Source organism: Cetorhinus maximus, chromosome 21 (assembly GCF_964194155.1).
Source record: "Cetorhinus maximus chromosome 21, sCetMax3.hap1.1, whole genome shotgun sequence".
Classification (NCBI taxonomy): domain Eukaryota; kingdom Metazoa; phylum Chordata; class Chondrichthyes; order Lamniformes; family Cetorhinidae; genus Cetorhinus; species Cetorhinus maximus.
Window position 1 is genome coordinate 76333915 of NC_135899.1, and position 26691 is coordinate 76360605.

Consider the following 26691-nt stretch of genomic DNA (forward strand, 5'->3'; position numbering starts at 1 on the left):
GGTTAAGGTAAATGGTCAGCCATGATCATATTGAATAGCAGAGCAAGCTCGAAGGACCAAATGGTGTACTCTTGCTCCTGTCTCTTATATTCAGTTGGTTGCTCTCCCCATTAGAGCTTTATGTATGATGGAGTGTGGCCCAAAATAAGGAACTAAGTAACCCAATCTTACTTCTACACATCTAAGACCATGAGGGCTTTGATGGATTCCAGTTACTGCCAGGGTTTTTGGCAGACCATGTTTGGGAAGCATTTGGTGGCAAAGAAAATGTTGCTTGTTGTTCACCGCCCCCCCCCTCCCCTGCTGAAATTAAGATAAAATAGTTTTGGAAGTGAAAGCGATAATTAAAATGAAGAGCATATGGCTAAACATCACAAATTGTTCCTGTCTGTTGTAGAATTAACTGCAGTATACATTTGGCCAAGGGGCCGTGAGGAACAGTGAACAGATGGAATAGCAGGAGTAATCTGCTCTCTCCCACTGTGATTAATCAGGCATTGTAACACCTAAAGCTGGAGTCATGGTCATGGGTGATAAACAGCTCCATGAGAAAGAGAGACCGGATAATGCACATGTGATATAGGTGCAACTACATGCTGGAAGACTTGAGATTGAAGATATCTTTTGAATTTCCTTTGAATTTGTTCCTCTTAAACTCCAAATACATGGTCCAACTTGTTCTTTTTCTTCCCCCTTGTTTCTTTACGTTGTTGACATTCAGACTCACTACCACCGACTCCGGTCCAGAACCACAACACTTTGGGACTCCTCAACCCAATGGCATCCCTCACGTAAGAATCATGCCCAGTACAGGCATGTCATATTATGAACTTTCAGTCAATACTTTTAAAAATTGTTAAGATGGCTGCTGCAAATCATGTGACTTTTAGCATTTGGACTACAGACAGTATCAAGTCTCTGGCAAATACCTAATTAAATATGGACATAGTTGAGGGCATTTCAACAGCCATTTGTAGAATTCACCCATTTCATTGTTTAGGCCAACACCTAAAGACTGTGGAACCTAGGCCTGGCAGGAGCAGGTCTGAACTGTGTGGATTAATTTTGATAGCCAGGATATCCTTTTGGAGGGATAAGGTACCCATTCGTATATGGTCCTGGAACACCTTTGGGAGATGTAAGGCATCCTTTGGGACAGGTCAGTTGCCTTTTGGGATTGTTAAAAAGTAGAAAAAGTGCATAAACTCATTGGAACTGTCCGAGCTGTCAAGGAACTGTCCAGGTTGTCAAAGAACTGTCCAAACCCATTCGAACTGTCAAAGCTGTCAGAAGATTTAACTCTGTTAGGCTTCAAGTTCAATAAAGCCTGGAGTTTAAAAAAAACAGTGCTTGATGTTTCACTCTGCTTGTTGACATAAGCCTGAGGCTTATCATTATATGATTTGTGCTGCATGACTGATTTCACAATCTAACATAATCACAGTGGGGCACCTGAGCAGTTTGATTGACAGCTCCAAGTGGTTATAGAATAGAAATGCTTGTTTTCATAACAGATTAGTTGAAGGAATTTCAATGTATTGATTTTTTTCAACCAATGAGTGTTTCCTTAAATAGTGATGTCATCAAAGGACACGACTATTTTCTGTGAGAATGGCCGCTGATATTTGCCCATGGTGGATACTAGGTGAGTTGGTATGGAGGGGGTAAGGGCAAAGGGTGGCATGAGTTGGCACTAAGTTGGCATAGGGGCTGTAAGGGCCATGGGGTTGAGTGAGGGCATGAGTTGGCATAGGGGGCATGAAGGATCATAGGGAATGGGTAGAGGGGTATAGCGGTATGATGGGCCACTGGAGGTGGGTATGTTGGTATATCGAGTATGAAGGGTAAGGGGTAGAGGGGCATAGTGTGGCTTGATAGTATGATGAGCCATGGGCGTGGGGGGAATGTTGTGGCATGGGTTGGCATGGATGGGGCATGGGGAGTGAATGGGGTGTGAAACATGAATACTGCCGGATTGTTTTTTATTTTGATCATTTTAAAAATAAATTCAACAAAGTGCCTGAGCACAGAGGCATGCCTTGCAACCAGCCTGCCTCCACACCCAGCAGCCTTCTCAGCCAATCCGGGGGCGGTAGGCCCGACTTCTAATCCTTCTTTGTTATAAACTCACGAAAGCTTACTGCTGAATTATTTAACTGGAATACTCACTCTAAGGGCAAGGAAAGACACATCTCTTTTTCATACAAAACATATTGATTATGGACAGTAAGAGAATACATACATTCTGTCCATGACATAAGGCTTCCCTTCTTTTTATAAGGCACAGCCTTTTAAAGCAGAAACCCCCTCTCCTTCTACCTTAGGTATGCAGTTTACATGGAAATTACAACACAGAAACAGGCCATTTGGCCCACTGATCTATGCCAGTGTTTATGCTCGACACAAGCCTTTTCCCTCCCTACTTCATCCAACCCTATCGACATCTCCTATCCCTTTCTCCCACATGTACTCACTTAGCTACCCCTTAAATACATCAATGATATTCACCTGAACTATTCCACGGGAAGGATTTTTCCCTCAGTGGGGACGGGCGGGGGCAGTCGGGAAGCTGACCACCGTCTGCGATCGGGTCCAGATCACAATTTCACGCAATTGGCCCGCCCAGTGTGAAACGCAAGCAGCAGCGCTCAGCGTTGCCTGTGTGGGGGTGAGGGGGGGAGGTGCAGGTGGATGAGTGTGAACTTCTGGAAAATCTCCCTGAGGCACAGAGCTGCCTCAGTGAGATGAATATTTTTCAAAATAAAAAAAAGAAAGATTTCTGAAATGAGTCACATGAGCAGGGACATGTTAAAAAATGAAATTTTAAAAAATGTATTTTATTTTTATTTGCTGTCGGAAACCTCATCCCACCCGTGGATGAGATTTCCTAAAAAATGAAAAGGCTGTTCGGCCTTTTCGCCTGCTCGCCCAGGTTGGACGGGCAGCGAAAAATTTCTTTCAATTACCTTTTTAATGGCCTTAATAGGCCTTTTAATTGTTGGCGGGCACGCTGCCAACTCCTGCGCGCGCCCGCTGACCAAGATATCACATGAGTGCGCGATGATGTCGGGACGCTCGTAAATATCTTATATTTACGGTATCTAGCGAAAACAACTTCTCAAACACTTACATCATTTTAAAGGCCTCTATCAGGTTGCCCCTCAGCCTTCTGTTTTCTGGAAAAAAAAGATCCCTACCATGTTCAGACTTTCCTGCTAGGTATAACCTCTCAGTTTTGGTGTCAACCTTCTAAATCTTTAGGTAACTTCTCCTGTGCCTCCATATCCTCTTTGATATATGGAGACCAGAACTGTATACAGTACCCAATAGTGTTTTAATATGAAAGAAAGTAGAAAATATTAACTCTACGCTTGCAGATTAATCCCCCAGCTACAAACCATGTTCAATAATGCTAGTTTATGTTCTTGAAAATATATACAATGGAAGTACTTGCTCTCCCTCTCCATTTTCCTCTCCCTCTCCATCTCCCTCTCCTTCTTCATCTCTCTCTCCCTTTCCCTCTCCCTACCCCCTGCCTTTCCCTCCTCTTCTTTTTCTTCTTCTTCTGCCCCTCGCTACCCTCTGCCTCTCCTTTCCCACAGACTGTGCACAGCCTTTGCACGGTCACATCTGGTAAGAGGCATTTTCATAAGTATTGCTAAGTGAATCAACATGTTAAAACTCATTTTGCCCTACAAGCATGTTTTAAAATAAAAGTGATTATGCTTCATATACTTCAATGAGGTTAGGCAGGGATATAACAATATCTCACCCAATATGCCTTTGATATCTGAATATGGGAAGTGCAATGCAATTACCATGTTAAATGAAAGGCAGAATCTTAATGTCTTCGGTGTACAAGCCCCAGCCGTCTGCTGCCACTTCCTAACATCTGGTGTTGTCGTGTCCCACTTGTTTATTTTTTTCTGATTTCAAAGAGCTCTATATTAAGTGTCAGCTGCGGTTCAGCAGGTAACACTCTCACCTCTGATTCAAGAAGGTTGTGGGTTCAAAAGTCTCACTTCAAAAGCTGAGCACAAGATCTAGGCTGACACTCCAGTGCAGTGCTGAGGGACCGTCGGAAGAGCCACCTTTCAGATGAGACATTAAACCAGGGTGCCATCTTCCCTTGCAGGTAGACGCGAAATATCCCAATCTTTACCCAGTAGCCAATATTTATCCCTCAGCCAAAATCACCAAAACAAAGGAAGATTATTTGGTTGCTATCACATTGCTGTTTGTTGTATATTGCTGTGTGATAAGTGACTGCCATGTTTCCTTATTACAAGGGAGATTACGTTTCAAAAACTACTTCATTAAATGTGGTGAGTTGGAAAATCGTGAGATTGTGAATGGCACTATACGAATGCAAGTCTTTCCTTTTATCCCAGTGTTTATATTGCACAGAAGTTTCCTTTCGCTCTAATGACATCTTTTCACCTTTCCCCTATATCTCTGTATTTCCTTCTCCCACATATATACATTCTTTTAATTACAAGTGTTGTCTGTTTCTATCATGCCATGTGACAGTAGTTCCACGTTCTCACCACTCCCTGTGTAAAGAAGTTTCTCTTAAAATCACTATTTGATCTGTTAGAGACTATCTTATGTTTATGCCCCCTCGTTCTGGGATCACAGATAAGTGGAAACTCTATGTATTCACCCTCTTGACCCCCTTTATAGTTTTAAAGACATGTATCAGGCCTACTCCTTTTCAGGTAAAAGCCCCAGCCTATTCAGTATTTCCTGATAGTCATCCCTGCCAAATTGTTCTTTGCATCGAAGCCAATGGAACTGAAAATTGGGCAGGGAGTATAATGGGTGACTGATCTGCTAATGCCAGTTTTCTGCCCCTTGCTAAAAGTAGAAGTTAGGCACATTATGTCTTGCACCAATTTGAAGATCCTCGGTTAGGAATTCTGTCCATTTGGATCTGTGGTCTCAAGCAATGCAACACTTAATAGCTTCTGTAATATATAGGTATTTTATTTCTTAAATAAATGATATAATGGAAATGATTAGGTCTTCCCCTGGCTGTTACCATCTTGCCAACAAGTTAAACAGGGGGATTGAAGAAAACTACTCGCCTCTGGTTATCTAAAGATCGTATTCTACAAAAATGTGCCTCTCTAAATTAACAAACACAATTCTCAGTACAGTGCAGAGGATGGGGATTGTGTCTAAATTTAGAATAAACTTCAAATACAATAAGGTATGTATTATTCATATAAATTGCACTGAGATTATTCTGTAAGTTTTTGATTTTGACCTTGTATGACATATTCTGGGGGCATCAGTGTTACAGGAACACAGAGCATTATACAAACAAATGAAAATTATGGACAGAAAATAACCCAATAGACCATCTAGCCTTTGCCATATAGTTGTGATGTCTGGTGTGTAAGTGGTGTTTGGACATTGAGGAGAATTTCCATTCAAGGCTTCTGAATCAGAAATAATACATAAATTCGCAGGAGAATTGACAGGAAGTTTCAAGTTAGGAAATTCCAGATGACAGGACATCTTTAAGTTGGCTTCTGAAGTGTGCAGGGACACAGAGGCTGAAGGAGATAGAAAGCACAGAATATTTGACACCCAAGAGGCCATTCAGCCTACCGTGTTCATGCTGGTCAACGGAGAGCTACCCAGACTCTTGCAATAGGTATATAGCCTTGTAGGTGACGGCTCCTCAAGTAGACGTCAAAGTACTTTTTAAATGTGGAGAGAATTTCTGCCTCTACAAACCTATCAGGCAGTGAGTTGCAGATCCTTACCACCCTCTGGGTATAAAAAATGTTTCACCATCTACCTTCTAATCTTTCTATCAATTACTTTAAATCTATGCCCCCTGGTTTTTGATACCTAAGGGAAATAGATCATCCTTATTCACTTTAGCTAAGCACCTCAATTTTATACATCTTAATACATCTCCTCTGCACCCTCTCCAATGCAATCACATCTTTCCTATAATGTGACAAAAAATGTACAAGGTACCCAAGCTGTGGTCCAACTAGTGTTGCACACAGTTCCTGCATTACTCCTTGCTGAGGTCAGAGACAGCAATGGAGATGAAAGCTCTCAGTTGATAGACATGGGCTGAAGCATTGGCAACCAAGGTGGGATGGCATCAGGCAATGCTGGGGAGGTCAAAAATGTTTTTACAGACAATGTGGGAAATGGTAAGAAATATTTGTACAAGTCCAAAAGTTAAACAATCACTGTACTAAATTCACCTCATTGAATGGACAATCAGAACTCACTGCTGATTTGAATCCAAATGTTCTTAAAACCTGCTTAGGTTATGAACAGTGTCAAATGTTCAGTTGAAAGAGGCTTGTATGAGCTATGCGTCTTCATTGTCCTGGAACCTTGTGGCTATAAGGATCCCAAGGGCATGTCTGCTGCGTCTGGCCCGTGCAATGGCCTCTTCCTTTGGGACCTCAACATCCTCGCCCTCATCCCTTGCGACGTCCTCCTCATCGGAGGAGAGGTGCAGCTCCTCCATCTCTCCATCTGGCAACTCAGCCCGCCCTTTGGAGCTCCAGGAGAGCGCAGCAAATCACTATGATGTGGGACACCCTCTGGGGAGAGTACTGGAAAATGCCACCTGACCGGCCCAGACATCTGAAATCACCTTTGACATGCTAATGGTCTGCTCAATCAAAGAGCATGTTGTAGAATGAGGCACATTGTACCTCTCCTCTCAAGCACTTTGTGGCCGCTGAATGAGCGTCATTAGCCACGTCTTTTACGTGTAGGCCGATAAGCCAACCCTGAATGCGCTGAAGGCCCTCGAAGACCTGTGGCACCTGTGAGTGACTCAAGATGTAAAAGTCATGCGAGTTCCCAGGGTATCTCACACAGACCTACATAATCTGCGTTTAGCGGTTACAAGTCAGCTGCACGTTGATTGAGTGGGAGACTTTTCTACTGATAAATCGATGTGGCTGCTGCCAGGGAGCTCTTAAAGCCACATGTGCGCAGCTGATGGCACCCTGCATCTGTGCCAAGCTGGAGGTTGCTGCAAATCCCACAGCTCTGGCAGTCTGGTTGGCTTCATCCAGGGAGAACTGGACGTAATTGTGTGCCTTACTAATTAGAGCATCGGTAATCTCTCGGATGCATTTATGAGCGGAGGATTGTGACATTCCACAGATGCCCCCAGTGAGGCGCTGTTGTGGTGTGGCTGAGTTGTGCTATTAGCGAGAGAATTGATCTGCAGACACTTGGGTGGAAACATTGGGCAGAATTTTTCTCTCATCCGGCAGGTGCCCTGACATCATTGCTCACTATCGTGATATTTCGCTCGGTGGGTGCACGCGAGAGGCAGTAGTGCGCCCACTGACAATTAAGAGGCCTTTTAAGAATCTTAATCAATTAATTAAATCAGATTTTTCACTGCCCATCCAACCGTTCAGTTGGCAGCGGGCAAAAAAGCCAAACGACCTTTGGATTTTTGAGGCAACGTCATCTGCGGGCGGGATGAGGTTTCCGACGTTAATTAAAAATAAAATAAAAATGTTTAAATCTCATTTATAACATGTTCCCGATCAAGTGACAGGGTCACATGAGAGGACATGTTCAGCTTATTATTAAAATCTTTATTTGTGCTGTTATAAACCTTCAGCTCCCAGAGGCAGCTCTGTGCCTTCTAGGGGCTTTCAGTGCCCGCACCCGCGCACGTGCACAAACTTCCATGCTCGCCTTCCTCCCACCCCCACCCCAGCAGCGCTCAGCATAGCAGCGCACGATTCACATTGGCTGGCCGTTAATCCAGTCACCGCACTTATTTCACCCGCTAACCACTTTGATCCTTCCCCAAAATTTTTCACGTACACCGGCTTTCCCACGGTAAATTTCCTCTCATGACTATGCCAGCCATGTCTAGTTTCCTGGCTTCCCTGACTCCTTTCCACCTTCCCCTCCAAATTCGGCACTATTAAGCTCAATCTCATCCTGAGATGGCATTTTGACAATAATTCCGCAGGTGTGACACCTGTTGCTGTGAGGGTTAGTCCTGTAATGAAAAAGAAAGCATGCTAGCTTGGTTGCCAAGAAATCGCCTGTTAGCTTTTGCATGGCTGCCCTAAACGTTTGAACTGCCCCTTTAGACAGTCCGTTTGAGGAAGGGTAGTACAGTGCAGTTTTCACATGAGTGATACAATTGAGGCTGATAAACTGTTGAAACTCAGCACTCGTAAAATCTGTACTTACACTGTAAAATGGGCATCAGCCCCACAGGCTCAGTGGGTTGGAGAAGCTGGCACACAGCTTGCAAGCGAAAAGGGAGCAGCAATCAGGGTGGAAAGCAGTGCTGCGGATTTAAATATTTAAAAAGCCGCACAGAATCACCCAGAAAATGTAAGTACAGATATTCTTTTTTTTTGTTTTTCTCATCTGCCTTGTGGATTCTTACCCAGTGTCTTGCAATTTTGGTATTATTTTTTAAATGTCGGAAGTGCCCCTGGAGATTTCTCAGCCATTTGGATTGGGGCCCGTTTTTTCTTGAACTTAAAGTGACAAAATACCTGGTGAGTATATCTATCTTTCTTTTTAGCTTGATTTTTTTTCTGTTCAATCCTATTTTATCCTCATCACCAGTTTGTTGAAGGGTGGCCGAGTTGTGCTGTGAGTGGCCATTTAGATGTCCTTTAGTGTCCTTTGAGGTGCTTCTGGCCTCTTGTGCATTCCTGACTATCATGACCCCACCATTGATAACCATGCCTTCATCTAGGCCCTCTCCTCTGAAATTCCCACCCTAAACCCCTCTGCTCATTTTGACCCTGGTGTGTCCTTCACTATGTACCCATTTTATGGTTGCTTATTCTGGTTGGACGTAGTTCTGGAGGTTTCATTACATGACCTCCTGCCTGCAATCTCCTTGCCCCTGACAGTGCCACTATTGGTTGTCCAACCTGTCCATCCTCACTATGCCCCGCCTTCCCACGTCTAATCAGAAAGCAAATAGACTCTCATTGCTCGATTGGATGATTTTTCACTGTGATTCAACGGATGTTTTTTTCCCATGTTCAATATTTTTATGCTAATACAGTAAACAAAAGTGTGAAAATTGTAAATAATTTTAAACTATCCCTAAGAATTTTCCTCACAGTGCTTTTGCTCACAGCCGTGTCCTAGAGACTAATCTTTAATTCCTGGAGACTCCAGGGCAATCCTGGAGAGTTGGTAACCCTAACATATTGATGGTAGTGGCCTAGAGATAGATTGAACATGGACACTTTCTGATGTGCTTGACTGCACCATGTGGTAGGGTTGAAATGTAAAAGGGATGAAGGAATGAAAAAATAAATAAAGTTGCTTATTAAAAAAAGATGTAATACTGTTCGCATAAAACTGGTCATGAATTTTTTACTACACAGTACATTTTGTTTCCCAGGTAACACAGCCCCAAAGTCAGAAAGGTCAAGGCTGATCCAGCAATGGATTCATTCATATCACATCTTGCTGGGACCCAACCAAGTTTCGCGTTTTGAACTCCTTAGCCGTTTACCCTGGAACAACATTAAAAATGAATTTTGTGTAATTAGTATTAAATAAAGTATCATAAAACTGGAGCATTGAGGAATGTTTCCTGATCACAGGGCCTGGATTGACAAAGGAAGCTGCATGGTCTGTCTGAATCCCACATTCTTGTATAATAGAGCTGCTGCTGAGTGACAGGCTGTAATTTAATCGAGCGCTTCGATGACATCATAAATTCTGCAAATACCAGCAGAACTCACTGTTGAATTCCAGCTTTTATCTTGGCCAACACTTGGTTGCCCAGCATATACCTTTTTTTTTTCATTTTTCAAGTTTCTTCCTGATTTACTTATGATCCAGAGAGATCATAAAGTGTCCATACCGGGAACCGGTAGATGTAGTGTATTTGGATTTCCAGAAGGCATTCGATAAGGTGCCACATTAAAGGTTATTGCACGAGATGGGAGCTCACGGCATTGGGGATAATATATTAGCATGGATTGAGGATTGGTTAACACACAGAAGACAGAGAGTCGGGATTAATGGGTCTTTTTCAGGTTGGAAAGACGTAACTAGTGGAGTGCCACAATGTTGATGACTTGGAGGAGGAGACAGAGTGTAACGTATCCAAATTTGCTGACAATACAAAAATAGGTGGGAGGGCATGTTGTGATGAGGGCATAAGGAATCTGCAAGGGGATATAGATAGGCCGAGTGAGTGGGCAAAAACTTGGCAGATGGAGTTTAATGTAGGAAGGTGTGAGGTCATGCACTTTGGGAGGAAGAATCAAAGTGGAGACTATTATTTAAATGGAGAGAGACTCCAAATAAGTGCAGCACAGAGGGATCTGGGTGTTCCTGTGCATGAAACACAAAAAGTTAGTATGCAGATGCAGCAAGTAATTAAGAAGGCAAATTGAATTTTGGCCTGTATTGCTGGGGGGTTGGAGTTTAAAAATAGGGAAGTCTGTATAAGGTGTTGGTGAGGCCACAGCTGGAATACAGTTTTTGTCCCCGTATTTAAGAAAGGATATACTGGCATTGGAGGCAGTTCAAAAGAGATTCACTAGGCTGATTCCTGGGATGAAGGGGTTGATTTATCAAGAACGGCTAAACAGGTTAGGCCTTTATTCATTATTTAGAAGAATGAGGGGTGACCTTATTGAAACGTACAAGATTCTAAGGGGGCTTGACAGGGTAGATGTGGAGAAGATGTTTCCACTAGTGGAGGAAACTCGAAATAGGGGACATAGTTACGGAATAAGGAGACACTCATTTAAAACTGAGATGCGAAGGAATTTCTTCTCTCAGAGGGTAGTGAATGCCTGGAATTCTCTAAGCCAGAGAGTTGTGGAGGCTAGATCACTGAAAGTATTTAAAGAGGAGGTAGATAGATTCTTGAAATATCGGGGAGTTGAGGGTTATGAGGAGCTGGCATGAAAGAAGAGTTGATCCCTGGAGCAGATGAGCCATGACCTTATTGAATGGCAGGGCAGGTTTCAGGCATGGAATGGCCTACTTCTGCTCCTATTTCTTATGTTCCTATGCACAAGATTATTAAAGATGGGAGAGGCAATGTGGCCCATCTTAATTTATCCAACCTGAGAGATAATAACATGCCCTTCCCTTGTAACATCCCCTTGTTTCTTAAATGATTTTAGGATTTTTGCCTCCACTGCCATATCTGGAAATGTATTCCACATGTTCATTACTCTGCATGATAAAGCATTTACTGATATCAGTGCTAAAGTTACAAAGTACTAGTTTGAACCTGCCTCAATTTTAAAATGCTCATCACTATGTTCAAATTCCACCAAGGCTTTGCCCCTCCCTAACTTAGTAATTCTCTCCAGTCCCATTACCCTCCACATTCTCTGCACTCCTCCAATTCTGGCCTCTTGTGCATTCCCAACTTTAATCACTCCATCATTGGTGGCCGTGCCTTTAGCTGTCCAGGTCCTCTGTAATCTGTAATTTCCTCGCTAAACCTCTCCGCTTTTGCACCTCCCTCTCCTTCTTTAAGATGATCCGTAAAACCTTCCTCTTTAACCAAGGGCTGGATGTTACACAGAGCCCCGGCAACTGGCTGAAAAGTCAGGTTTGGTGTCTGCCTTGCCGGCCCATCAAGCCACGACCGGGTTTTAAGGTTGTCAGCCATGCTTCCGCCCCCATGTGGGAGAATGTCCTGCCTCCAAGAGCCGCCAGCCAATCAGAGAACCAGAGCTCTCCAGTCCCAGCAGCATCACTGGGAGCAGTGGCCATTGCTGGGACTGCAGCCAGTCCTCGACAAGTATTGTCGCTGGAAGCTGGACAGGAAGTGAAGTGGGACAGAGGCAGGGCCCGGCGAAGGGGCGACCATGGTTGGGAGGCCAAAGTTGGGGAGGTTTCAAGTAGAGGTTGCTCTTTCTGCTGGGAGACCCTTCACCCAAACCTGTAACCAGATTCCAGGATACTATTAACTGGCCACTTAAGGGCCTCAACTGTCCCAAGGGCGGACAGGCCACTGACTCCTCCCCGCCGCTGGTAAAATCCCAGGTGAAAGACATCTGCCCTGCATTCTCACCCAATTTACACCCACCCACCTGCCAGCCCAGTCCTAGGGGGGCTATAAAACCCTGGCCCAAGCCTTTGATTTTCTGACATAATATCATCTTATGTGGTTCAGTGTCAAATTTTGTTTGATTATCATTCCTGCAAAACATCCTGGAAAGTTTTATTATGTTAGAATCACTGTTTCAACACTGTATACTGTATAAATGCTGTTATCCTCAAATCTAATTTAAGGTAATGTTCTGGGTTAATTACTTTGAATACCTTTAACAAATTTATATACTTCCATATGATAACCTCTCAAGTACTTATCTTCCAGCCTAAGTCTATCCAGTCTTAACTCATAACTCTTGACATTGGGAATGAGCCTGATGGCTCTTCTTTGTCCTTCCCTCACTGATTAAAAGTTCCTTGATGACCAGGTTGGATATGGTAGTCAAGGTGATTAGTTGGATCACTATCTCATATTTTACTGTTTTAGGCTATGTGGTCCTGCAATCCAATTGACTTTTTTGATTGCTATTCTGATTTGGTTCAAGGTAGTTAGCATTGAATGCACTAAAACTCTTCAATCTCTTTCAACTTTAACCCTTCACTACGTCAACATTATTAGTTTAGTAGATGTTATCTGTTTCCCCTGTCAATGTGTAGCACACTTCACTTTTCCTTAATTGGCATTTATAGAGAACCAATCAGGCACCCCAAAGAAATTTAAAGCTAATAAGTGCTTTTGAAGTATAGTCACTTTTAATGTAGGTAAACACAGCAATCAATTTGCACAAAGCAAAGACTCACAAATAATCTGTTTTATTTGAGGGATAAATACTGGCCAGGACACTGGTGAGAATTTCCCTGCCACCGGATCTTCTATGTCCACCTAAGGGGTCAGACAGAGTCTCAACTTAATGTACCATGTAGGGAAACCAAACTAGACCTTTGCACTGGGCAACCCACAGCCCCTGAAAATGCACTGTTGTGAATATTTCCAGTTGTAAAGCTAGCACCGGCACAGACATGATGGCAGAATGGCCTCCTTCTGTGCTTTAATATCTATGGGGTAAAAATCGTAGGTTCTCAGACCATAATCTTCCGTCCACTAAAGTTAATGGACACACGATCATAGTCTGGGAATGTACAATTTTGTCATATGCACATCCAGTGCACATTGAAATTTTTTTGCCCCTACAGCTCCCTAGAATGCTTCTCATTCACTCCAGTGTTCAGACTGTAGCATTCAATTTATCTCTTGTTTTCCTTTAAGATTGGTGATGTGCTTTGAGCCTTGGCCTTTCACAACAAAGAAAAGATTAATTTCTAGCAGTCCCATTCAGCATGTTTATCCATTAAATTGAGCTAGGGTGTGGTAGTGTCAAGCTTGGCTCTCCCCTGACATTGAGAAGGGGACGAGCTGCCAGATCAGAGTCAGTCAGGCCTCATTGAAAACCTCCAATTGGGTGCTTCTTCCCTAAATTTTAATTTAACCATTTATATCTGAAAGTTCCACTTCCCTGGCTGAATTTTCATAGCATAGGAAGAGGAGGAGACCACTGAGATCCTTGAGCCTGTTTTGCCATTCAATTAGATCATGGTTGATCTGTATTTTAACTTTATACCCACCTTGATTTCATATTTCTTAATACCTTACCTAACAAAAATCTATCAATCTCAATTTTGAAATATTCAGCTGACCCCCGGCCTCAGCACTTTCTTTGGGAGAAGAGAGTTTCAGATTTCCACTGCTCTTTTTGTGAAGATTTGCTTCCTGACATCACCCAATGAATGGCTTAGCTCTAATTGTAAGGTTATGTTCCTCTATCTACCCTATCAATCCTTTAGTCATCTTACACATCTTAATTAGCCCACTCCTTAAATATCTAAATGCAAGGGAATACAAGCCTAGTCTATGCAACCAATCCTCACAATTTGACTCTTATAGCTCCAGAATCATTCTAGTAAACCTGTGCTGCACTTTTCCAAGGCCAATATAGCTTTACTGTGGTCTAGTGCCAGAACTAGATCTAGGCTGTTTAGGGGTGATGTCAGGAAGCATTTGTCCACACAAAGGGTAGTGGAAATCTGGAACCCTCTCCACTAAAAAGCTATTGAGTTTGGGGCCAATAGAAAATTTTAAAACTAAGGTTTTTGTTAGGTAAGGGTATTAAGGATTGAGGAACCAAGGTGCAATGATAGAGCTAAGATACAGATCGGCCTTGATCTAATGAAATAGTTGAACAGGCTCAAGGGTTTGAATGACCTGCCCCTGTTCCTATGGTATCTAGGACTACATCTCAACGATGTACAAGACTCTAGATTGGATAAAGTATAAGCAAAGTTTGCTTTGTTCTGTCTTTAATCAGCCCCCTCTTGTTCAAAATTATGTTAATAAATTAACATTTGGGAGGGACAATTACTCTACCTTCTGTGCACAAGTTGGTACATGTGACCTAAAGACATTTTGAGGTTCACTGCTTCAACTTCCCAATGCCCCCTGCAGCCTCATCCGAGTTGCTTATGTTTTTGTGAGAGCCAGACTTTTCAATAAACATGGCCTGATCTTGTTCTGTGCTTCTATCCTCACACCTAAACTATCCAGCATGCATTTATATAGTGCCTTTCACATCCTCAGTATGGTTCAGAATATGCCACAGCCATTGCAGTATTTTGAAGAGTAGTCATTGCTGCAATGTAGGCTAAAACATCACACATTTGGACATAGCAAGATCCTGCGGCCAGCAGTAAATGATAAGATAGTCTATAATAAAAGCAGAAAACGATAGAAATATTCAAGCAGCTAAGGCAGCTTCTGTGGACAGAAAAGCAGAATTCACATTCCAGGTCTTTCACCTTTCGACCTAAGTTTTGGCATTGATGGTTGAGGAATAAATGTTGGCCGAGATACCAGGGAAAACTCCCTTACTCTTTTTGGAATAGTGCTGTGGGAACTATTATACTGTTGCATTGAGGAGAGAGAACCCTGCCTGGGTTTCCTTCACTTCTTCCAGCTGAAGAGCCATGGGCAATTTTAGTATCTCAAGCACCCCCTTAGCTATGATCAGCTAAGCACAAACTGTGATTGAACCTAGGACCCCTCCAGCCTGTATGGTTTAGTAGTACTTACTCAGCATTCTTAAGGGTCAAGAATATAATAGTGTACTTGCTGCAGATGTGAAATGATTCAGTACCAGCAATTCATACACAATCCTGACTTGGATGTATATTGGCCATTGCCATTGTCACTTGATCAAAATCCTGGAACTCCTCAGCGAACAACATGATGGGAGCGCCATCATGATATGGAGATGTAAAGCTTCCAGAAGAAGGTCCATTACCACCTTCTCAGGGCAGCTAGAGGTAGGCAATAAATACCAGCCTTGCCAGCATCGAATTCCAAAAAAAAAAAATTATGGAAGGGTTAAGGGAAGTTTTTATTCTGTAAACTGCTGTCAGGAGATGTCTCCATAGTCACCAAAAAAAACTCAGTACCTAGACCAAATAGTTATTCCTCACAAATCATCCTAAAAAGGATAAGGGCTTTTGGAGGAGAGTAGTAAATTTGTTAGGATTATTTGCTCATGTGGAGGGTAAATGCCAGCATAGACTGGTTGGATTGACTGTTCCTGTTCCTGCATTGCAACTTCAATATATTTCTACAAGATGGTGAGGGTCCATTGGCTATTTTAATGTGAAATGCATCACACCCGAGCCTGGTACAGTGGGCGCCATGGGTTTTAATGATCAGGAGGAGATTTTGCAGACCCAGATCCTGGCTTGGGTCGGGGCATTCAGGAGAGAGGGAAGAAAGTTGGAAAAGCAAGAGTCAGCTTTCAGGCTCCGGGCAAACAAACAAGCAACAATAACTTGCGTTTATATGGCAGCTTTAGTAAGGCGCTTCATAGTTGCATTACCCAAACAAACTTTGACACTGACCCTCATAATGGAGAAGTTAAGACGGGTGACCAAAAGCTTGGTCAACAGGAATCATACAGGAATCATCAACAACCGGGTTCATAATTTCAATCTTCTGACCAGCACTTTACACCCCTAAAGTTCCTCCAATATTACTAAAACAACTGATCTGGTCATTTATCGCATTGCTATTTGTGGAGAGCTTACAGAAATTGGCTGTCACGTTTCCACCATTACAACAGCGGCTATACATCAAAAGTAATTCATTGGCTTAAAGTGCTTTGGCTTGTGAAAAGTGCGATAGAAATGCAAGTTCTTGTTTTTCTTTTACCTTCAAGTCCAAATCTTACTGGTGGCATGGGTTTTCTTTCATTGTTCTGTTTTGCTCTGCTTTGGTTTTGCTCGAATTGGTCCATTCACAATAGGAATTTCCCCACCTTTGAAAGAAATTTCTGTTACAAATGTCATCAGCTCTCGTTCATCAAGAAGCAGCAAAGGTTAAAGCAACAATCTTACATCTTCAGCAGACTGTACAGCTAATCAAACCAAGGTGAAAATTACTGTAATTCATAATAAGTGCTTTAGCCTCCGCACAGTGACAGATTGCTTGCTCACCTTATCTGTCCCAGGACGTAGTTTAAAAAGATATTACAGCAAACAGAAATACATTGATGCATATTGCTTCCATTAGCCTGACAATTCTATCCCTAATTGTCTGTATCTTAAGCTCGTAGACCTTGTAATGTAACACTGCAGGCACAAGAGAATCAATCCTTGAAAAATAATTTTAATTACTCCTAAAACAAGATACTGCATGTTCTCCTGATTTTAGTGCTCAAGAACACCTTGCCTACCCTGTTGATTCAATGACCGTGACAAGTCAACACCTGAGGGCCATTTTTAACCCTGTACATCCCAACAGGAATAAGGAGGGCAGGTGTTTAGAAGGGAAGGGGAAGGGGGCAGAGGGAGGGGGAATAAGGGGGGCGGGGGGGGGTGGGGAGGCAGGGGTGGAGGCGGGGAGGGGAGGCGGGGGGAGGGGGAAGGGGAGGCGGGGGGAACGGGAGGCAGGGGGAGGGGGAAGGGGAGGCAGGGGGAAGGGGGTAGGGGGGCGGAAGGGCAGGTGGGGGGGGTCTGAAGGGGAGGCGGGGGGAGGGGGAAGGGGAGGCGGGGGAAGGGGAGGCGGGGGGAGGGGAGGCGGGGGGAGGAGGAAGGGGAGGGGGAAGGGGAGGGGGAAGGAGAGTCGGGGGAAGGGGAAGGGGAAGGGGGAAGGGGAGGCAGGGGGAGTGGGAAGGGGAGGCGGGGGAGGGGGAAGGGGATGTGGGGGAGGGGGAAGGGGAGGCGGGGGGAAGGGGAGGCGGGGGAGGGGGGAAGGGGTGGCAGGGGGAGGGGGAAGGGGAGGTGGGGGGAGGGGGAGGCGGGGGGAGGGGGAGGCGGGGGGAGGGGGAGGCGGGGGGAGGGGGAAGGGGAGGCGGGGGGAGGGGGGAAGGGGAGGCGGGGGAGGGGAGGCGGGGGGAGGGGGGAAAGGGAGGCGGGGAGGGGGAAGGGGAGGTGGGGGGAGGGGGGAAGGGAGCAGGGGGGAAGGGAAGGCAGGGGAGGTGGGGGAGGGGGGATGGGGAGGGGGGGAGGGGAGGCGGGAAAGGGGAGGCGAGGGAAGGGGAGGCAGGGAGGGGGGAGGGAGAGAGCGGGAGGGGGTAGGGGGAAGGGGAGGTGGGCGGAAGGGGAGGAGGGGGAAGGGGAGGAGGCGGAAGGGGAGGAGGGCGGAAGGGGAGTGGGGGAAGGGGAGGAGGGCGGAGGGGAGGCCCGGGAAGGGGAGGCGGGGAAGAGGAGGAGGGGGAAGGGGAGGCGGGGGAAGGGGTGGGCGGAAGGGGAGGCAGGGAGAGGGGGAAGGGGGGAGGGGGAAGGGGGTAGGGGGGCGGAAGGGCAGGTGGGGGGGGTCTGAAGGGGAGGCGGGGGGAGGGGGAAGGGGAGGCGGGGGAAGGGGAGGCGGGGGGAGGGGAGGCGGGGGGAGGAGGAAGGGGAGGGGGAAGGGGAGGGGGAAGGAGAGTCGGGGGAAGGGGAAGGGGAAGGGGGAAGGGGAGGCAGGGGGAGTGGGAAGGGGAGGCGGGGGAGGGGGAAGGGGATGTGGGGGAGGGGGAAGGGGAGGCGGGGGGCGGGGGAAGGGGAGGCGGGAGGAGGGGGAATGGGAGGCGGGGGAAGGGGAAGGGGATGTGGGGGAGGGGGAAGGGGAGGCGGGGGAGGCGGTAGGGGAGGCGGGGGAGGGGGAAGGGGAGGCGGGGGAAGGGGAGGCGGGGGAAGGGGAGGCGGGGGAAGGGGAGGCGAGGGAAGGGGAGGTGAGGGAAGGGGAGGCAGGGGAAGAAGAGGCGGGGAGGAGGAAGGGGAGGCGGTGGGGAGGGGAGGTGGGGGGAGCGGGTGGAGGTGGGAGGAGGGGAGGTGGAAGGAAGTGGGGTGAAGGAGATGGGGAGAGGTGGAAGGGGGAGGGGGTGTGGGGGAACGGGGGGAGAGAGTGGGGGAGAGGGAGGGGGAGGTTAGAGGGAGAGGGAGGGAGAGGGGGGAGAGGGAAGGAGAGTGGGTGTGGGAGGGGGGGAGGGGAGGGAGGGAGGGAGAGGGAGGGAGGGAAGGGAGGGAGAGAGGGGGAAGAGGGGGAGGGAGTGGGGGAGAGGGGGAGAGTGGGAGAGGGGTGGAGGGAGAGGGGGAGGGGGAGGGAGGGGTTTGGGGAAGGGGAGGGAGGGGTGAGGGGGTGAGAGGGTAGGGGTGAGCAGTGAGGGGGTGGGAAGGGGTAGTAGGGGTGGGAAGAGGGGTGTGGGAAAGGGGGGTGGGAAGGGGAAGGAAGAGGGAGGGTGGGGGAGGGAAGGAAGGTGGGGAGGGGGAGGGAAGGAAGGGGGCAAGCGGGGGAGAGGAGGGGAAGGAGAGGGAGAGGTTGGAAGGGGACGGGAAAGGGGGAGGGAATGGGGGAGGGGAATGGGGGAGGGAACTTGGGGGAGGGGACTGGGGGAGGGGAGTGGCATGGGGAGGGAAGAGGGGTGGGATATGGGGTGGGGAGAGGGGAGGGGAATGAGGGGAGGGGAATGAGGGGAGGGAGAGGGATGAGGGGAGAGGGGAGGGGAGGGGAAGTGAGTAGGGGAGCGGAAGGGGAGGGGAGGGGCATGGGGGAGGGGAGGGATGCGGGAGGGGAAGGGGATGGGGAAAGATGGGAGAGGGAAGGGGAGTGGGTGAGGGGAAGGGGGGAAGGGGGGGAAGAGGGAGGAAGGAAGGAATCGGAAGTCTGTCACCCTGTTGAACTGGCTGAAGAATAAACCTGCTTGAGTTAAAAGGCCAGCTTCATACTCATTCTTCCCTATACACAATTTTTGGAGTTAGCAGAAAGGATTTATATTTACACAATCTTTTTGTTGCACCTTTTCACCATCTGAGAACGTTCCAAAGCACATTATGCCCTGTTAAGTACTTTTGAAGTGTAGTCACTGTTGTAATGTAGGAAATGCGGCAGCCAATTTGCTCACAGCAAGCTCCTACAAACAACATTGTACGAGATAATCTGGTTTTTTAAAGTGATGTTGTTAGAGGGATAAATATTGACCAGAGCACCGGGGGGAACTCCCCTGCACTACTTATAAATAGCGTCATGGGATTTTTTGCACGCACCTGAGAGGGCAGGTCTCGATTTATCATGTTATCCAAAAGACAGCATCACCAACAGAGTAGCACTCCCTCTGTATCATATAGCGATCTAGATTATATGCTCAAATCTCTTGAGTGGGATTTGAGCCCATAACCTATCCAATTCAAAGGTGAGAGTGCTACCCCTGCCGACTCAATTAATACAGTTTTATTTATGGACTGTGCAGCATCAGCAAACTGAAGAAGAATTAACTAACGAGCTGAATGTGACAGCCACAGAACTGTCACTGAGCTCTCTCGATACAGAAAAGCTCTTGAGTTCGGAATACAGTCATACAAAGTATCCCATGGAAAGTACAATTGTCCGGATCACTTTCAGCAACATTTTAACATGTCTAAAACCTGATTGTCAAGTTGTTTCTACTGCTGCACACTGCAATTCCTAAGATAACATCTTGTTTTGATACAGTTCAGAAAATCTGATGACATTGCAATTTTTGAAATTTATGCACACTTGATAAGGTTGCATTCATGTTCGAACGGTTTAAAGTTAGTTTTAATTTAATGATAAGTGTGATAAAGTGGACTCCTTGTTGTCATTGGCACTCTAAATAATTGATACATCAGCTTGGGAACTTCGGGTGGTGATGGATACTTATCTACCACAAGAGATTAAGGGCATCAGCACATTCCAGTCAGTTCAGAATAAAAGCGAACACCCATCCACTGCCTAAGCATCCAGTTTAATTACACTGAGCCAGCTTCGTACAGGCTCTATTTAAAATGCTGAGCCAGCTGTCATCACAGCCTCTCGCCAACTGCACACTAAGTCTGAGCTTCCCACAGGCAATTTGAATTTTTTAAGTATCTTTGGCTAAACGAGTCTCTGCTCCGTGTGACTGTTAATTTACTGGCTGCATTGTACACTCCGCATAATCCCCAACTGTGCTCATCTTTGGTTCCATATTTGCTGCTGACAGCTTAATAATATTTTGTAGGTTTAACAATCTTTGAGGCAGGCATGTTTCCTCTTGACCGGTAATACAGCATGGGAAAACATCATCAATGAAACACATCAACACAAAATGGAGTTTCTGTGAAAAACAAGGTTCCAATGCCACTTTTCTGGCTGAAGGTAATTGCTGTAAAGCAAAGCATCACTTGTCACAGATAGACAAATAGTAACTGATTGGTCGGATACAAAGAGCAACTAAGAAAAACAACATAATGATAATAACTTGGGTTATTGATAATAATAATCTTAATGATAATAATATGGTGAGACCCTTCGGTCCCCTTATCTCACCTATCCACAGTGTTCCCTTCTGGCCCATCTAGACCGACCTATCCAAAGTATTCCCTTTGGTCCATCCATCCTACCTATTCAGTGTACCTTTCAGTGCATCATTCCAACCTTTTCAGTTTCTTTCTTATATACATTTCTAGCAACTCCAAATCCCATATTTTCACAACAACCTGTCTAGTTCTTTCTTGAAACCCATTAAGATTTCTTGGTTTCACCACTCAAATGTTCCACTTCACTATATTAAACTCTGCTTATAACAAGAACCTAGTTAAAATGATTCCAAAGGCAAGATCAGGTTTTTCTCAATGGAAGTCAGCCCCACTGCAACAAACATTTAAGTCAGGTAAACCCAGACCGACCTGGATGTAATGATGGAATACAGTTGGAGCTAATGGAAAATTAACCCACTGTAATGCGAATATTGCAGGATATATGTTGTCTGATGAGACAGCCCACAGACAAACTGAAATGGGGCAAAGGCTTTGGGGAAGCAGCTCCAATGAGGGCACCAGGTAACAGGCAGCAAGATAGTAAGCAAAAGGTATGCTTTGTCTCTGAAAACATAACTCCAAATGGACCGTAAGGGACCATGAAGGAGAACACAATCCACAGTCTGTAACTAGCTTGGCTTGGCAAAGTGGAATGCTGCGACCATGTAGGATGATGGAGGAAACAAGTCTGGTATTGTTGAAGATCCATGGAGAATAAAGCATCTGGTTTAATGTCTCATCTGATGGAGGGCACCTCCGACAGTGTCCCTCAGTACTGACCCTACGACAGTGCACGGTGCCCCCAAAACTGCCACCCTGACAGTGCAGTATTCCTTCAGTGCTGCCCCTCACATTGAAGCTCTTTCTCAGTACTTCCCCGCTGACAGTGCAATGCTCTGTTATGACTGGTTGCCGGGCGAGTTCCCCCAATTTGTTAGCTTCTTGAACGGGACCCCAATTTTATTATGCTCCCAGGTGAGGAGGAATGAGCTGACTCCCCTTCTTTATTCAACCCCCTTGATTGGTCACAACAAGGTTAATTTAAAAGGAATCCTTTCCCCTACGGGTTACCTTTTCCCAGTCCAAATGTATTTATTTTTTAGAAGGAGCCAATTCAACCAGGCTTTCTTGAGTCGAAGAAAGAGTAAGTTTATTAGTTATTGAAAAAAACCCAAGTAAAATAATAAAAATGCAACACACATACACACAAATCAGAAATGAGAAGCTAAGAGTCCAAATAAAAGTTAAAAAAAGATATATGAATCAGCCTTGGCTTGTCCATGAGGCGTAGATGGTGATACGTTGTGGCCGTTAAGTTGGGTGATTCCAGTAGAGCTGACTTTGGCAGTTTCGCAGTGGGTTTAGAGACACTTGGTTTTGCAGGTTAGCTGAAGAAATTTCCTGTTTCATTTCTGATTGTGGCTTCTGCTTTAAGCACCCACACCTCCATCAACAGAGAGAGAGAGAGAAAGAAAGAGAGGAAGAGAGAGACTTCACCTGCAACTGCAGGGGTGCCTAGTTGGTCTTCTTGCTGTCACACACACACAGCAGACCAGCACACTAGAACACTAGCACTGCTTTGTAGCTAGCTTTTTAACCCACGTTTCCCTGTGTATTCCTGTAAGAGGAAAAGTACCAGGTCTTTCGCCAAGAGTCTGTTTTCTTTGATCTCCAGCCATTTTACACATTCTGAGATATGAGTCAACTGGAGATGGATTTTAGATGCCTGTTGAGATGTGGTAATCAGCCTTTTGCCTCTGCAATCAGAGGAGATTAAGGTTCAGTCTTTTGCTATCTTTCCTATCTCACTTTCAAGTGTCTCTGTTTGAAGACGGTTTTTCAGGTGCGATATTCCATGTTCTTTCAGGACTGGTCTGTCTGTATAATCCACATAGGAATTTTCCAGAAAGTGGCCATTTTGCATTATCAGCCATCTTTAGCTCAGTCCTTGTTCGTATTTCTTTAAAAACAAACATGTCTTCCTGTAAGTAATTTGTGGCTGTAATCGGCTTTTCCTGACAGCTCTCTCAAGGTGAGGTGAGAGTGACTTACTCCCATGGAGTCAGGGCAGCATTTGACCGAGTGTGGCATCAAGGAGCCCTAACAAAATTGAAGTCAATGGGATCAGGGGGAAAGCTCTTCTACTACTGGTTACTGGTTGTAGTCATATCAAGCACAAAGGAAGCTGGTTGTGACTGTTGGAGGCCAATCATCTCAGCCGCAGGACACCGTTGCAGGAGTTCATCAGGGTAGTGTCTGAGGCCCAACCATTTTCAGCTGCTTCGTCAATTACCTTCCCTATGTCATAACACCAGAACTGGTGGTGTTGGGTGGAATTTTACAGAACTATCGAGGTGGGGGCGGGGCCAGAAAACGTGGTGAGCCGTGCAAAACTCCGTTTACTTCAGCAGGCCAGAAAGATCCCACCGGTGGTAGGGGCTATAAAATTCCACCTATTCACTGAGGATTGCACAATGTTCAGTACCATTCGCAAATCCTCAGATACTGAGGCAGGCAATGCCCACAAGACCTGGACAGCATTCAGGCTTGGGCTGATAAGTTGCAAGTAACATTTGTACCTCATAAATGCCAGGCAATGACCATCTCCAACAAGGGAGAATCTAACCATTCCCCCTTAACATTCAACAACATTGCCCTCACTGTATCTTGCATTATCAATATCCTGGGGGTTGCCGTTGATCAGAAACTTAACTGAACCAGCAATATAAATACTGTGGCTACATGAGCAGGTCAGATACTGAGAATTCAGAGGTGAGTAACCCACCTTCTGACACCACAAAGCCTGCCCACTATCTACAAGGCACAAGTCAGGAGTGTGGTGGAATATTCTCCACTTGTCTGGATGAGAGCAGCTCCAACAATATTTAAGAAGATTGACACAATCCAGAAAGAGCCTACTTGATTGGCACCCCATCCATCATCTTAAACATTCACTCCCTCTACCACCAACGCACAGTGGCAGCAGTGTGTACCATCTACAAGATGCACTGCAGCAATGCACCAAGGTCCCTTCAACAGCATGTTCCTAACCTGCAACCTCTACCACTTAGAAGGAGAAGGGCAATAGACACATGGGAACACCACCACCTCCAAGTTCTCCTCCAAGCCACGCACCATCCTGACTTGGACTTGAACTATATTGCCGTTCCTTCACTGTTGTTGGGTCAAAAACAAGGACTTCCAGCAGAACTTTGGGTGTACCTACACCACATGGACTGCAGTGGTTCAAGAAGGCAAATTACCACCACCTTCTCAAAGGTAATTAGGTACAGTCAATAAACGCCAGCCTTGCCAGCGATGCTAACACCCCATGAAAAAATATTTAAAAAGGGACAAAGACTATGATCCATGACTGACACCTAATTTAGATTAGGAATTTGGATTTACCACTCTGAAATGTACTTTTGCCAGTTCAGGCAGGCCTGGGAAGGCCCTTGGGCCTTTGTTCAATCCTTGCCCTTCCCAGGTGCTCCATTTGCAAAAGCAGCCATTCTGGAATTTATTGGGGTATGCCCAGTGTGTCAATGGACAATCTAATTCAAGGGGAACTCTGCCCCAGGGTTCCCATGACATAAAAAAAATTAAAAATCAAAAAGGTTCATGGTGAGACTGTCACTTTCATTTATAAGAAATGAGAGTAGTTTCAACAATATTGCCCGAGGATATCCTTTGCACATTAAGTGACAGTATCCAAAAACCTAAAGCACAAAATCCGAGGGCAATAAAAACGGCTTCTGATGTAGATATGCCTGGTGGTGACTGTTCACCACAGTACTGGAGGGAAATCATGTTTGTTTGGGAAATAGAGTGTTATAAAGAATCACAGAGCTGAACATGTCAAAGATTACACATGATGGAATTCTACGGAGTACCCATTAACTCAGAAAGCAACTTGTCCGTAGTTACTGCTTATTCTGCAGGGTAAGGATTCCTCACTGTGTAACTGTAGTCACAATTTATTCAGCAAGGTAAGGGTTACTGATTGTGCAACTCTACAGGGCTGTTGTTTAGTCAGCAGGGTAAGGGTTAGTCATTGTGGAACTATACAGAGTTGTTTATTCAGCAGGATTAAATTTAAACAACCTTTCCTTAAGCACAGCTCTTGCTAATTCAGTCAAGTTAAGGATATGAAATGTCAATGTTCCATAGCCAGTCTCCACAGTGACCACTTTATCACATCCTTACACTAACAGATTGAAATGGCAGCTGCTAAATCCAAATTGAAGTAACCCTTAAGAGATTCAAGCACATTAAAGAGCTTACATTGAACAAAATTCAAGTATGAACATGAATTTGAAAAGCTAGGGTGATTTTTTCTTTTGCCCTGAGCACTGTAATTATCTGGTTTTGTGAAGGGCTGATGAATTTCACTTTATCTTGTCCCATTGGAAATTATAACATTTAGAGGCATCTTTTGATTGATAATGTAACGTCAAGGGCAGCACCAAAAAAATGCCCACACAAAACATTTAAACTCCTCATCTTCCATTGTCTGCAGGACCCAAACATCCTGGGACTCAAGAGTGGCTAATGAAGGCACAAGGAACACAGAGTTGTTTCCAACAACAGAGTGGTATCTGCATTGGGATGAAAAGAGACCAGTGACAACTGGAGTTAATGTAGTAATCTAAGTTACATGGAGTAACTGTCAGTGCAGGGAAGGTTAAGGGGAGATTTAATACAGGCGCTTGAAACGATGAATGGTTTTAATAGAGTAAATAAAGAGAAAATGGTTTCATTGGCAGAAGGTAGTAACCAAAAAACATAGGGCTGCATTTTACTTGCCCCCACCAGGCATGTTTTTGGCAGTGCGGGATTGGGGGGGGGGTAGGGGGGGCATGTAAATTAGGGCACGTACCCACCCCATCTCCTTCCCACCTACTCCATAATATAAAGGAGGGGGTAGGCGGGCACAGAAATCGGCAGCCTGCCCGCCATACTTAAATAGGTAATCAAGGGTCAATTAGGCTCATTAACAAGCCAACTGACCATGATAATATGCTGCCCACCCCATAAAAGGTTTCACGAGGGCAGTCGGGTGGGAGTGGGCAGCCTGAGGGGAAGGGAGGGATTCTATCTTTGGGGGCTGCCATTTGTGGATCGCGGGGTGGGCCCCCTAAGATAGAACCCACCAGCAGCCTTAAACCCACCGCCCCCAACCCACCTTCCTAACCTGCCAAACCCCCCCCCCGACCAAGACCTCGGACTTACCCGTTTTGGGATCCATTGGGCCTTTGCCTTGTTGCCCGTTGCAGTCTCGGCAGTGCCCGCTAATGTGCTTTTGGCGCTGCCAGGACTGACGTAGCTGCCGGTCAATCTGATTGGCCGGCAGCTCCTGAGGGCGGGGCCTCCTCCCCAGTGAGTGGCGGAAGTTCCAATCGGCCCTGCTTTCGTCCGTCTGCTATGTGTTATAGCTGTGGGGCAGGCCGGTGTGGTGTGGGTCGGCTCCATGCCGGCTTTGCTTCCGAGGGGTGGGTGGGGCGCGAACCAACCGCCCACCCCCCTGAACACCCCCCCTCCCCCACCTACTGTAATATTCAGCCCATAGATTTAATGTCAGTGGCAGAGGAACCAGGAGGGAATTAGAGAATTTTTTTTACCGGAATGTAGGGCGAGAGTCTTTGGTCCGGCCTGTGGCTGGGATTTTCTGGTCCTGCCGAAAGGTAATGGGCTTTTGGCTGCCTCTCCAAGTTTTCCCCTCCTCGCCCATGTTGGTTCCCGCCGTGGGCAGGACCAGGAAATCCCAGCCACACTCAGCGGAATTTTCCCATCCCACCCACAGCGGGTTTCATGGCGGGCAGGAGCGGAGAATCT

At 45.9% G+C, this 26691-nt stretch overlaps 1 long non-coding RNA gene across 1 annotated transcript in view; it reads right to left on the reverse strand.

Annotated features, from left to right (window-relative positions):
- Window positions 1-26137, reverse strand: part of LOC144695408 (uncharacterized) — a 118335-nt gene extending 92198 nt beyond the window's left edge. Inside the window, exon 1 of the long non-coding RNA XR_013579958.1 lies at window positions 26089-26137. This is a non-coding gene — a long non-coding RNA (uncharacterized LOC144695408). The remainder of the gene's footprint in view (window positions 1-26088) is intronic.
- Between the last annotated feature and the right edge of the window lie 554 nt (window positions 26138-26691).